This window comes from Halichoerus grypus, chromosome 5, assembly GCF_964656455.1.
Source record: "Halichoerus grypus chromosome 5, mHalGry1.hap1.1, whole genome shotgun sequence".
NCBI classification, from domain to species: domain Eukaryota; kingdom Metazoa; phylum Chordata; class Mammalia; order Carnivora; family Phocidae; genus Halichoerus; species Halichoerus grypus.
In genome coordinates this window covers 86,574,457-86,588,713 of record NC_135716.1, presented here as the reverse complement: position 1 = coordinate 86,588,713, position 14,257 = coordinate 86,574,457, and the positions used below count along the sequence as shown (strand labels likewise).

Below are 14,257 nucleotides of genomic sequence, written 5' to 3'. Positions count from 1 at the left end.
AACTTAAACTATTTTTTCATTTGTTTCATGCATGTTTGTAATTGCTTGTTGAAACATTTTTATGATGACTGCTTTAAAATCTTTGTCAGAGAATTCTAACATCTGTCATCCAGGTGTGGTCTGTTTTCATTCAGTTGAAGATCCTTCTCATTGGTATGATGAGTGCTATTTTTATTAAAACCTGGACATTCTGAACTCTGGATCTTATTTAAACCTTCTGTTTTAGGTGGCTTTCTCCGATACTCCTCTGGCAGCGGAAGTAGGGGCGAGTGTCTTGTTACAGCCAGGTAGGTGTAGGCTTCCAGTGTCCCCACTCAGCCTCCACTGACACCTGAGGGGTGGGGCTTCTCAATACTGCTCAGGTGACATCAGGAGTTTTCAGCTGCCCATTAGGCTTCTACTGACACCAACCTGGCTGGGAGAGGTAGGAAGGTCTTTTTACTCCTCCCCACATGGCCTTCACTGACAGTAGGGGATGGGGGTGGCCTTGTTATCACTGGGTGTTAGTGAAAGTGCTGACTCTTTACCACGTCTCCTCTGGAACGAATCCAGCAGAGAAGGGAAGGGACACCTCCTAAAAGGCCTGGTGAAGGTGGCAGTCTAGGCATCCCATTCAACCTTTACTAGTGTGTGTAGGAGTGAGCCACAGTTCTTTCTGTGGTGTTTGGCTGGAGTAGAGTGGTTATTATCTAGAAGTTTTTTATTTTGCTAGGCTGCCTCTTTCCTGGTCCTTTGGCTAGAAAGAACAGGCTTGCTTTTGTTTTGTTTTGTTTTTTCCTTTGGCTGTCCCCACTGGCATTTCCAGGTTGCTGGCTTCTTCCGCACCACATCTGGGATACATGAGACAAAAAGAAAACCCAGTGAAATCACCAATGTGTGGTTCCTTAGGTCCCGAGGCCCCTAGCTGGTCTGCCTTCTTTTCTCTTCCTTTCAAGTCTCTTATGTTTGTTTTATGTGCAGTATCCAAGGTTTTTAGTTGTATTAGCAGGAGGAATAGGGAAAAGTACAACTACTCAATCTTCCCTGATCCATTTTCTTTTATTCACTTGTTTATTTAGTTTTCCATTTGATTGTGAGCTCTTTTTTTTTTTTAAAGTTTATTTATTTAATTAATCTCTACACCCAACGTGGAGCTCAAACTCACAATCCCAAGATCAAGAGTTGCATGCTCTTCTGACCAAGCCAGCCAGGTGCCCCCTGATTATGAACTCATTAAGTATATTTAGTGACTTCAATGCCTAGTCTGGCACATGATCTGCAAATGTATGAAAAAAGGAAAAAAGACGATAGAACATGGAGTGAAGTGAATGAATTGCACTCCTCCCCCATCCGCCCTTAGGTGTGTGATGCCAGAAGAGGAGGAGGCTTAATCCTGTCCTGAGGATGAGTCCTCTCCTGGTATTTTGATGTTGAGAAAGGTGGCTAGCTCCCAGAGCTCATACTCTCTTTCCTAGCTTCTCATGTGTTACCAAAAATTACCAGCAGATGACAGAATAATAGATGAAAATGGTCTGTTGACCAAAACATAAGGAGGTTGATTTCCTCTGATATACAGGAATAAATTCTACTACCCTACCCACCCCAGGTACAATTCCAAAATGCTGCTCTGAAAGTTAGTTACTTTTTTTCAGCCTTGGGGTACAGGTTGCTCTTCAGTGGGAACAGAGTTGGAGTAAAAAGAAGTAGGCTCTATTAGTCTCCATAGTGACATGTGCCAACAGGATTACTGGTTTCTGTGAAAATAAATATCTAGCAGTTAGTTACTAATTTCTGGCATTTAAAACCACAGGAAGGGGGAGACTGGAGGTCGGGAGGATGAATACTTTTCTTAAACAATATTTTAACATTGCTACTTTAAAAGCAAAGCAAAACAGCAAAAAGCTGTCTTCTGTCAGGCCCTGCTGATATGCACACATCATTTGTGAGTCAATATTTAAATTCACTTTTCATTCATTATCAAAATATTTTCTGATGTGAATGTGGAGGGGGATCGCTTTTAAAAATTTCTGTTTGAACTCTTGGGCAGAGAGTTAATAACATTGTACTCATCTGACAAAAAAAAAAAAAAAAAAGCCTGAAGGGAGGCTTTTGTTTGTTTCATTCTTGTTTTTCTCAATTTTTTATTTTAAAAAAATTTACAGAAAACTTGAAAGAATAAAATAATGAGCACTCAATTACCCTTCAGGTAGATTCATTGTCAATATTTTGTTACATTTGCTTTTCTCTCATATACAGTTAAAAAAAGTTAATTTGCATACATTGATGGTATGGTTTTAAAAGTTCCTTCAGTGGAAGCATGAACCCCATTTCTTTTTTCCTCCTTACTCCCACTCTCCTTTCTTCATATAAAAAAATTAAAAGCTCCGTACCCCTGCCCTTCTCTCAGTCTCCCACCAGAGAGTTAAGCTCAGGTCCCGCTAACCACCGAGGACCGGTAGGCCCAGTGACTTTCACTTGCCTGTAATATTTGTTTTGGCCAGGAGAATTTGGTCTGAGTTCGCAGACGAAAAAAACCTGCAGTAGGATCAGGATCTCCAAGCGTTAGTCACACGACGACCTCTGTATTTCTTAAGGAAAAGTTCCTGGTCAGTTGGGCAAAGCTCCAGCTGAAGATCTTTACTTTTCTCCTGATCACAGTTCAGGAAATCACTGCAACTACGTGAAGCCGAGAGTCTCTTTTCTGTCTCTCTGTCTCCTCCGGTTACTTGTCTCTGGTCTTGGGGACTGTGATCGTGTATTTATGATCATCCCTTAGCTCTGGGAGCCAGGCTTCGGGGTTCTCTAGCGGGTTTTCTAACTTCAAAAAAAAAAAAAAAAAAAAACGCGAAAAAGTAATTTCGACCTGAGGAGGGCCCAGTTTTCAGGAATCTCAAAACCCAAGGCAGTTGCAATAATGTACAGAATTAAGTGGAAACACATACTCAGAATCATATAGCTTCTAGCAGCAAGCTTTTTCAGCCTCCCTGGTGGTCTAGTGGTTAGGATTCGGCGCTCTCACCGCCGCGGCCCGGGTTCGATTCCCGGTCAGGGAAAAGTGTTTTCTTTTCTCTTTTAACCATTAATGATTAACTTTGTTACTCCTAGTCAGTTCCCCTGTCCGCCAAAGCTGAAATACAGAAAATGCAGAAATATACAAAGTAAAAACTGTTCTACCACATGTTAACTGCTGACGTCCAGTTTTAAAAACAGAATTGGAATTACGCTATTCATACTATTTTATTTCCAGCTATTTTTAAAGTTAATATATTTCCAACACTTGCCAATGGAAATAAACGCTCTTCACTAACATGGTATTTTCTTTCATTTTAATTTAGTTTTTGAAAAGGTAAATATATTTACATGGTTTAGGATTCAAATATGCAAAAGCTATAACTGACAAACCTAATTTTTACCTCTGTCATCTAGTTTCCCTCTAATAAGGCCACCAATGTTATGTTTCATAACTATAATAATGTAAATATTTTATGTTAATGCAAGTACATGCATACATACTTATATATTTAAATATGCTCCCCCTTGCACAAATGATAGCAATCTATACATGTTTTATCTACACTTTGCCTTTTTCACTTAACAATATATTTTAGAAATATATTAGACAGATGATACATGAAGTTTAGACATGAAGAGTTTCCTCATTCTTCCTTATGACACATGGTATTCCATTGTATTGATGATATTCCATAATTAATTGAACCAACTTCCTTTTGATGGACACTTAGGTTATTTCTAGTCCTTTGCTATTACAAACAATGCCACCATAAATAATCTTGTACATACATCCATGTGTGTGGACTAAATGCCCAGGGATTGAAATACTGGTTCAAAAGGTGTGTGCATTTGTGGGTGGATATTGCCAGTATGCCTTCTATAGAGGTCGTGCCAATTTATACTCCCACCAGCAATGTACAATGTATATAGAATTAAAAAAAGAAAAACTCATGTGGGTTTTCATCAAAGTGGATTTAATCTAACCTATTTCTGGAATTTTAGTTTCTTCCCCCTAAAATTTTGGCTTCGCAGGTAACAGTTTTAACATCTGTGTAGGTATATCCTAGGTATTTCCTTAGGATAAATTTATGGAAGTAGAATTACTACCTCATACCATATACTAAATGAATTAAAGAATTAAATGCAAGAACTGAAATAACTAAGCTAAGAAAAATACACTAGTGGATAATTATCTTAATATTGGGTAGCAGGTTTTCCAAGATAAAAGCAAAGACAGAAATCATAAAGGATAAAACTGATGGATTAGACTACATAACAGAAAACTTCTGCTTATCTATAAAGAATGTTAAGAGTCAAATGACAAAGTGGTACAAATCAGTAATATTAATATAATACAAATAATTAATAGAAAAATAGACAAAGCATATGATTTAGTAATTCTCAAAACTAATGCAAATAATTGGTAAGTATGAAAAATGATCAACCTCAATAGTAATAGAATAAATGCAAATTAAGATAAGACTTTTTGTCCTGAACTTTCATGAAGATGAAAAGAATGACGACATCCCATTGACAGATGTAAGGTAATAGCAAAAATTGGTGTTATCTTTTCACACAGCAATTTGGCAATATGTATCCAAAGTTTTAAAATGCTTATTATGTCTTTTGATTTGCAACTTTACCTTAATGCATTTGCCCTATGAAAACACTCTGAAATGCCTAATAACTCCCTCAGGGGAGCCTTAACTCCGTAACTGGATTTCAGACGCCCCCTTCAAACAACAATAGAAAAAATTAGAATTGACTTTTTTAAAACCTGTGAATCAATAAGAAACTGCCACAGAATTTTTAATATAACCATAGTTGAAATCCCAGAGAGCTTCCTCCTTTGGCTTTGTGTTAGAAATCTCTCTTAATATGAATATCAGATAAAGAATTGTGTGACCAGAACTGGACGAATTACTCCTCATGAGGAAACCGATCAGACACCCATAACATCTGCGTTGGTGGTATAGTGGTGAGCATAGCTGCCTTCCAAGCAGTTGACCCGGGTTCGATTCCCGGCCAACGCACTTTTCACTTTCACTTTTCCCCCGAAACTTTTAAGTAGTTCAATTCAATAAACCACTGGGGAAGGAAAGGTTTTGGAGACTATTAGTTCGGAGGGGAGTCTCTCCTAAAAGAGAGCCTTTAGGGTTTTTGTAGCTGCGACCTTGAGCCAACCTCGTCTGCTGGGTTCGGCCGCTGGCGTCGCACCAGTTTATGATATCTATCCTTTTGGGGGCTTTAGGGAAGTGTCTGAAATAGAGGCTGCTCGGATTTGATTTTCTAAATCCTCGGATGCGGCTCTGGTTTACTGAGAAATCAGAATAAGGAAGTCAGCCCAAGAGCCCGCAGTTGCCGGAGAGCGTCCTGTCACTTGGAACGGCGAGGAAAGCAAGAAGAAACGAAGAGGAGGGCCTTCGACCAGCTCCGCTTCTCTTCCAGTTCCACCGCTCTGGGGACAGAAACCTCAATTCCAGGGTACAAGCTGGACATGTAAACAGGAAAATCCTCGAGCGGCCTCTCGCACCCCTGGGCGGGGCGGCTTGATTCTTTGGAAGGGAGAGAAGTGGCATGAGGCGGGGGCGACAGGGGATGGTCCCCGGCCGCAGCCCGCTGCCCAGCCGAAGGGCGACACTGGCGCCTGCACGCGGGACTTAGGAGCTCAGAACCAGATTCAAGGGTCAAAACTTCGAGGTTGTGGAGTGGAAACGTTTGTTTGGTATTCTGATTGATGCAGATCACTTGAACGGGGCAAATAAAACGGCAGCACGCGGTACGTACTCCTATTCCAAAGGGCATAAAATAAGGGCGCCATGCGTCGCCTAGCAGGTGGCGCGCCGTGATCGTATAGTGGTTAGTACTCTGCGTTGTGGCCGCAGCAACCTCGGTTCGAATCCGAGTCACGGCATGTGATGTCTCCGTGGTGGCTTTTTTTTTTTTTACATATGTATATATAAAACCTTTTAAAAGGGTTGAAAAAAGTTTAATTATCTCTTCGTTCCAAGCAACCTTGCAGAAGTGCTATCCACGAATTGGGTGAATTGTTTCTGTTCAGCTCCTTCCGCCGCTCGCCCACCTAAAGCAAACAACCTAACGGGTTCTGGCAGGGACGCACTGCAGGGCGGTATGGCGAGCCTCGGAGCTGCCACTAAGGCTGCAGAGGTGAGAACCCTTTGCTTCGGACTCTGGAACTCAGCGCATGTACCGGATCTTGGAGAAATGAAAGTTGGGAGAGTAGAGTGAAATCGCCTGGGGCTCTACTCCCATCTGACTTGAAATCTCGCTAGGACGTTTACACGTAATAAATAGGGTCTTTTACTTAAGCCACACAAAATTTTAGTATTTAAAAACAAATTCGTGCCCCCAGTGACGCGTCTCTCATCCCCACTTCCACCCACCACCCTGGTCGTCACGGTTTAGGAAGAGAAGGAAGCAGGGGCTGGAGCACCAAGGTCCCGAGAGAGCAAGTCCCCGTGCCCCACCTGCTCCCCCGGCTCTTTGCGCCTCTCATCCCCGTTCCCTCGCGGTCTTTCGCCTCCTCCTCAGGAGTCCGCATGCCAGACACCGGGCTGTCAAAATGATCCGGACCACGCGGACTTTGAGAAAACATGGAGGTTTTAGGACTCCTGATTCCCCGTCCTCTGGGAGGCCGCCTGGCCCCACGCAGTCCCCACCACTCTCTCGGAGCCTCGGTCCTGGTAGCAAAAAGCTACTATTCTGTTCACAAAATCCTAGACCCTGCGGTCTCTCACTGTCACTAGTGTGTATCTGGACCATACATCCTGTCTCTGAGACGCCTTGGCTCACCAGCGCCCGGCTAGCTCAGTCGGTAGAGCATGAGACTCTTAATCTCAGGGTCGTGGGTTCGAGCCCCACGTTGGGCGCACACGGTTTTTCTATTTCTATTAAATCCTCTTTTGGCAGCCAACAATTGTGACTTATAATTAGCTATTGCGGCCACTGTTGTCTTTAACTTCGGTAACAACTTCCAAAATCTCCTCTATTCGCTCCAAATTGAACAAAAATGAGGAATCCGAACCGGGGATCCTGGTCGTTGAGACCAAGGGTCTCAAACCTACGGCGGGGGGGGGGGGGGGGGAGGATGGGAGGAGCCTCTCCGGGGGTGCGAAGGTGACAGGAGCCGGAGCAGCTCCCAGTCCTGACCCGCGGGGCTCCCCCTCCGTCCTACCACGACTCTTCTCCACGAAGAAGACGCCTTAGGACCGGACCGGATGGGAACACTCTCCTTCTCTTCTGCTTGGTGGGGGTAAATTTTGGATGAAGTTTTTTGAAGGGCTTTCTTAGCTAGTTAAAATGTTCTCCGCTAGGTGCCAAGGAGCACCTGTCTTTGCTCTTCAGGTTTTGAAGCGTTCATTAGCCGCAAAGGGCTGTAAAATACAACTCGTTTACTAAGATCCCGAAGCGGGGCGGGAAAAGGGGAATGCCCTGGAAAGGCATCTGGGGAGGCGGGGGAGAGATGCGGAAGAGCCGGAGGGGGGAAGGCGGGGGCGGGGAGGGGCGCAGGCGAGAGCTTGCAGGGGGGAGACCCCGTTGCAGCCTGCCGGAGGCTTGTTGGGGGCCCCCTGCAGCGCTGCGCCCGCGGGTGTTGAGATAGTTACTGATCCACTGGAGAACTTTGTTCTGCCCGGGAAAGCCTGAACTTGTTTGCGCTACATTTGTCCCTGCCAAGTCCCTTTCAGTGTTGGAATGGGTGGTCTGGCTTCAGTTGCTTTTCAAGGCGAGTGGAAGCCAAGTTTGGCACAGGTCAAGAAGCTTCTCCACAACGACGAGGAGGACATTTAACTCCTCATACAAGTCGTCCGCCTCCTTTCCCTAAGGATCCTTTAACAGTCCTGCTTTTTTTTAAGTTTGTAAATATGCTTCAGTCTCCCACCAACCGGCTCCGAGATGATCAATACATTAGGCCAGTTATTCTCAAAGTGTGGTGCCAGGACAAACTTGTGAGATATGCAGATTCTCAAGCCCCACCTCAGACCTGCGGAATCAGAAACCAGGGGTTGGCCCAACAACCTGTGACTTAAGCTCTGTAGGTGATTTAGGTGAACGTTCAAGTTCAGGAACTACTGCATCAGGGCAGCCTCCTTCCCTGTCAACCAAGATATACCATGTTCTTGGCTGGGAGACTCAACGTCACAAAGATAACATCTCTCCTTAAATCTGCTGTCTCAAGTTAACATGGTTTTTCTAAGATCAAAAAGAGCTTTTTAGAATTCGAACTGGACAATAGAATTCTGAAGTTTAAATGGAAGAGAAACAAGCAGAAATACTCAGGGAAATTCTTTTTTTAAAAGAAAGAGCAATAAGGAAGGACTAATTCTATGAAATAGTAATTATATTAATTAAAATAGTAAGATATCATGTATGAATCAACAGTAATAAATGGCACAAGAATTCAGAAATATACCAAAATACATAAGGAAATGTAATATATTAGAAAGAGGATCTTGAACCAATAATTCTAATGAACAGTTTTGAATAGGTAGGTGTCTAGGGAAAAATAATGGTCAGTGAATATCATGCCCTTTACATAAGGGTAAATTCCAAATCAAGCAAAGATTTAAATAGTAAAGAGGAACATAAAAGTTCTTGTAGACACATTAAACAATTATTTTATTATCTTGGTGTATATGTGAAAAAAGCTGTTCTATGACATAAACTCACAAGTCCTGAGAGAAAATATCAATGAATTTGACTACATAAATCAAATGATATCTGCCTAAGTGAAGTCCAAACACAAACAACAAATTTGGGGCAATATTTGCAACTCGCATTGCGTTAAAAATCCTCCATTTTAAGTTCATGCTTTGGTGGTTAGCATCCTTCTCATTGCCCTAATTGTGAACTCACACCCCAAAACAGCTGAAACCCCTTGATAACAAACCCAACTGCTGGACTCTAACTTCCCCTTCCTCTCTTCCCTTCTCCCTCACCCCTAACCTTCCGTTCCCACCTCTCTTGGTTTGCTTTCCGTGGGCCCCACCCAAGATCCAGTAAAGACTTTGGCCCACAGATCCTCCTGTCTCTACTCCCCACCTGTAAAACCGAGCACCCTGCTGGTTATGCCCCTCTGTGGCCCTCTGCTGCACAACATGACCCCCCTTTGGGACTGTGAGTATAATAAACTTCTTCCTTTCAAGCCTGCTTCTCTTCTCCTGTGGCTGCAGCAACTTCACCAAACCGTACCCAACATCTACATTCGTAGAACACATATATATACAAAACGCTAATTTCCCTAATATTTACAGAACTACAAACCAACAAGAAATAAGCCAACAACCCGATAAAAATAGCAAACATATATAGAACAGAAAATATTCGTTTCTATTGCTCATAAAGATACTCAACATTCAAGATTGCTATTAATGAAAGCAATGCAATTTAAAACAACACTGAAATAACACTTTTGACCTATAAGAAATGCTAAAATTTTTTAAAGTTTAATATGTTGGAGAGGTTAAATATGAAAGGGTAAACTGGTCCAAGTTCTTCAGGATGCCCTTTTAACAACATCTATCAAAAATGTAAATAGGGGCACCTGGGTGGCTCAGTCATTAAGCGTCTGCCTTCGGCTCAGGTCATGATCCCGGAGTCCTGGGATCAAATCCCGGCGTCCTAGGATCGAGCCCCGCGTCGGGCTCCCTGTTCAGTGGGAAGCCTGCTTCTCCCTCTTCCACTCCCCCTGCTTGTGTTCCCTCTCTCGCTGTCTCTCTCTCTGTCAAATAAATGAATAAAATAAAAATAAATAAGTAAATCCTTCTAAAAAAATGTAAATAAACTTTTTTTTTTACTTTTTAAAATCCACATTTAGAAATTTATCCCATTATTCCTACACATGTGTGAAATTAAACATATTCAAGGTTATTCATGGAGCATTTTTCATTAAGTAAACGACTGGAAACCTCTCTAAATGTCCACCATTTGGGGGAGTAACTAAATATACAACTACACAATGAAATATGGTTCAGCTACCTGTAAAAAAGAATGAGGAAGCTCCTGATATTCCAATATGGTGTGACTGAAAAGAAATGGTTTTAATATTTTGCAGCTCCTCCCACCAGGAGGTGGAGCTTATTTGTCCACCGGTCTGTATATAGGATTGGCTCTGTGACTTGCTTGGGCCAATGCTGGTGCCTTAGCAAACCTGAGGCAAGCGCAGGCTTGAAAAATGCTTGCACACTGGGGCTTAACTTGGAATCCTGAGACCATGATCTGAAGACCCTCAAGCTAGTCTGCTGGAGAGATCACAAGGAGAAAAAGATCCATCCCCGCTCTTCTAGTCAATTCAGCTGTGCCCCAGACAGGTGTTTGAGCCATCCTACACCAACCAGCCCCAAATGAGTTGGCCCAGAACAGAAAAACTTCCAACTCACAGAAGCCCTAAAAAATAATAAATTATTGTTATTTTAAGTCAATAAGTTTGAGATGGCTTGTTATATAGCAAAAGCTAACTTACATTCACTGAGACATAAATCAAGTGAAGATTCCAAAGGAACAGTCTTATAATGTGCAATCATTTGTATCAAAAGGGTAATGGTGGTTGCAAGAGATTGACAATTTTACTTGTATATACGTAAATATCTCTGGAGTGATACACAAGAAATCCAAATTCCCCTATTGAAAGGGCCCATTAAGTGCCCAGTATAGTGGATAAAAATAGATGAAACAGTTTCAAAACAGTAGGGACAAAGAGGAGAGATCCTGTAAGCTTTTGGGAAGGGAGGTGAGAGAACAGTTTAATGTAAATAGTCAAGAATCAGAATGGCATCTGCCTTCTCTACAGTGCCGATGCGCTCCATTATATAACCATCAGGAACAAACCTGTGATCAAACAAAGTTGGATTTTTGGCTTATTGCAACAAGAGAGATAACATATACCGTGGGGAACTGTGGGGGCAATTCTACCTTTGGAAATCTTAATAATTTTTATTCAAAAAGTGGGAGGAGTGGAACAGGCCCAAATATGAAATTGGTAAAGAAGCAACAGTTACTACTAGTGGTTGGGAAAGGAACAGGAAGTTTGGTCATTTTTTGTGGTTTGGACTGTGTTCCGTTCATGCTCAGACATGATCATTGTAGGAATGCTGGCCATACTGACTCCATTTTTGGCCAGCATTTTGACTTGTCCACTTGGTGCTCATTCTAGTGTTATGTTCTTCAGAAGCTGCCCTCCACCCCAAAGATTACTGTACATGTCTTGTGATCACAGAGGAGACAAGAGCACCAAGAGTTAGTTCTGTTACGGCCTACAGTAGGTCCATTAAGATACAAACTTCGATAACATAGTTTTGGCCTCCTGATGCACAGATGGCACCAGGAAGTCTGTTAATGTTAGCTAGTAATCACATTTGCATGTACACTTGGATCTCACTGTTATGCTCTCCCTCAAGTCCCATCTCCTTATATGATCTGTGAGTGAAGGTCTGGATTTTTGTGGAGAATAGCTGAGCAGCTGACTGGATCATGGGCCAATCCTTCCCGCCAGTAAGTTACCCAATATAAAAACTCAGTGTCAACTGTTGTCTGATTTGTTTTTCCATCTCAAAGTGCCTTCTCAGTTCAGGGGATGCTTGACAGTTCTCTGCCTTCAAACAATCATGAAGTAGTTCTTTTTTTTTTTTTCCCCTTTGCTTCATCATGATTAGAGAGGGGTTTTGTCTGATGTTGGTGTTCTGAGAAATTTTTTAGTTTTAACTGGAGAACATCACAGCCCAGGTGTTTGAGTCAGGCCAGTTCTAAGCTGACAGCAGTGAAGAGCTATTTTTTCTTTCTTTTTTTTTTTTTTTTTTTAAAGATTTTATTTATTTATTTGTCAGAGAGACAGAACACAAGCAGGGGGAGAGGTAGGCAGAGGGAGAAGCAGGCTCCCCGCCGAGCAAGGAGCCCAATGTGGGACTCGATCCCAGGACCCTGGGATCATGACCTGAGCCGAAGGCAGCCGCTTAACCGACTGAGCCACCCAGGCGTCCCCTATTTTTTCTTTCTTAACAGCAACTCTAGAAAATAGAAAACAATGAAGCAATGCCTTGAAAAATCTGAGGGAAAATGATTTCAACCTAAAATTCTCTATTTATGGGGCGCCTGGGTGGCTCAGTCTCCTCAGTCTTTTTCCCCTAAGGCCTTCGATTGATTAGATGAGACCCAATCTTATTATGGAGAGTAATCCCTTTTACTCAAAGTCTCCTTATTTACATGTTAATCTCATCTAAAAAATACCTTCACAAGAACATCTAGACTGATGTTTGACCAAATATCTGGGTACCACGGCCTAGCCAAGTTGACACATAAAATTAATCCTCACAACTGGGAAGACAGGGAAGTGGGACGTGTGTGTGCATGTGCACACACAGTGGTAACTGTAGAGGGAGTAGGTAGAAGAGAGATAAAGTACCTAAAACTAGGAAATGAAGAATTAACAATATCTGTTTTCAGAGATGGAAATAACCAATCACTGAATAAAATAACTTAAAGTCAACGAGCTGAACAGAGATGCGGTGACCTCCCTGAGGCTTTGGTGGCAAATTCTCTGAGGCTCTCTGAAGGCCAGCCCTGCTGAGGATTAGGGGGACTTCCTGGGACTTCCCAGCTCAGGCTTCCTGGGCCCCACGTGGGAAAAGATGGTGTGGTATCCCAGCAGTAGCAACAATGGAGACCCATGACTAGGCCTGACGGGGCAAGGGGAGACAGATGTTTCTGGAACCTGGAGAAGTGACAGCTGTAGCCCAGGCTGCAGTCCAGTCCACCAGACAACAGCTGTGGCTTTGAGGCGTAGCAAAGAACGCAGTCACTGTCAGCCTGCAGGAAAGAGCTCCCCTGGCCTCCTATTCTTCCCATCCTGCCAGCCCTACGCAATGCATCCCATGGGCTGTAGCCAACAGGAGGCCAGGGGGCAGAGGCGCTTTTGTGCAGTTCAAAAAGATTAACTCTCTGGAGCAGATAGTAAAGCGGATAATGGTGAGAAGGGATCTGGAGTGACAGATGCAGAATACCAAGCAAAGATGGCCTTTTCATTCTTGAGGTTTGTAAACAAGTTAATAGACTTTAGTTCTTAGAGCAGTTTTAGGTTTACAGAAAAACAGAACAGAAAGTACGCCCTCTCCTCCACCCCCACTGTCTCCCCTATTATTAATCCCCTGCATTGGTGTGGGACGTTTGTTACAACTGAGCCAGCATTGATACATTATGATTAACTGAAGTCCCTAGTTTCCAGCAGGATTCATGCTTTGTGTGATACAGTTCTATGTTTCTGAGATTTTCATTGTAAAATAATTTCATCATTAGTTGCATTTTGGTGTCAAATAAGTTTTTCAAAAAGATTTTGTATTTCCTGAATTATCTCACTGACTTGAGCATATCGGCTTGTTGTCTTTAGACCTGTGTGATGTCTGAACTGGAGCTGCGTAAGTATTTGGTTCAATCTTTCTTTCCCTTAGATCATTATAGACCCTAGGTTAAATTTTCCTCCCATCTTTATCAGAACCCCATTTTCTTATCAGAGCTCTCAACTTCATTAAAACAAAGTTCTATAACTGATGTATGTTTTTCATACCATAGCTGGATTCTCTTTTCCATAAAAATACTGGTAATGTGACTAGAATCTTGAAAAGCAGGAATTTTTTTTAAGATTTTTTTTTTTTTTTGGAGGGGGGGTATTAGTATCTGTGAGCTTCCAGCTCAGAGCAGACAAGCAGATCAGGGAAGGAAGAAAGGAAAGAAAATCCTATGGAACTTCTGGATCATGATGCTTTAAGAATTTCCCAGAGAATGTGGCTTGCCCACGTTGTCAGGGGACTGGACTGGGGGTTAATAGCCTGCCCTGTGGCTTCAGCGGACTATAGGCAAGTCTGAGTTATAGCAAGTGAAGATAGCCTGGTTCACCTGAGGTTTTTAATCTATACTTATAAAGGAGGTAGTTACTTTGTTATAAAAGTAAATAAAGCCATGCTTGTTGACTTTACTGAAAAAGACAATTGTTTTGCTTTATTAAAAATAAAATTGTTTATTATAAATAATCAGGTTAGTATTTTGCCTTTGGGAACTTGGAACTTGAGCAGAGGAAATAAGAATTTTTTTCATGTATCTTTCTATAATCCCTTGATTTTCTGTTGTCTCTCACACACACACACAAATACACACACAATTCCTCTAGGAGGAAAAGATCAAAGAACTACAGGACAAGTCCTGCTCCTACCTGCAAGTGATTGTTCTCAAGTCTGCAATCTGGTCACTTTATATAAAGGGC

At 42.4% G+C, this 14,257-nt stretch overlaps 4 non-coding genes across 4 annotated transcripts; all 4 read left to right on the top strand.

The window, feature by feature from the left end:
- The first annotated feature begins 2,960 nt into the window (after positions 1-2,960).
- TRNAE-CUC (transfer RNA glutamic acid (anticodon CUC)) lies at positions 2,961-3,032 on the top strand. Its single transcript has one exon. It is a non-coding gene; the product is annotated as a tRNA-Glu (tRNA).
- Positions 3,033-4,952: 1,920 nt separating this feature from the next.
- Positions 4,953-5,024, top strand: TRNAG-UCC (transfer RNA glycine (anticodon UCC)). The gene has a single exon. It is a non-coding gene; the product is annotated as a tRNA-Gly (tRNA).
- An 809-nt stretch (positions 5,025-5,833) lies between these two features.
- Positions 5,834-5,905, top strand: TRNAH-GUG (transfer RNA histidin (anticodon GUG)). The gene has a single exon. It is a non-coding gene; the product is annotated as a tRNA-His (tRNA).
- Positions 5,906-6,808: 903 nt separating this feature from the next.
- On the top strand, positions 6,809-6,881 carry TRNAK-CUU (transfer RNA lysine (anticodon CUU)). Its single transcript has one exon. It is a non-coding gene; the product is annotated as a tRNA-Lys (tRNA).
- The last annotated feature ends 7,376 nt before the right edge of the window (positions 6,882-14,257 follow it).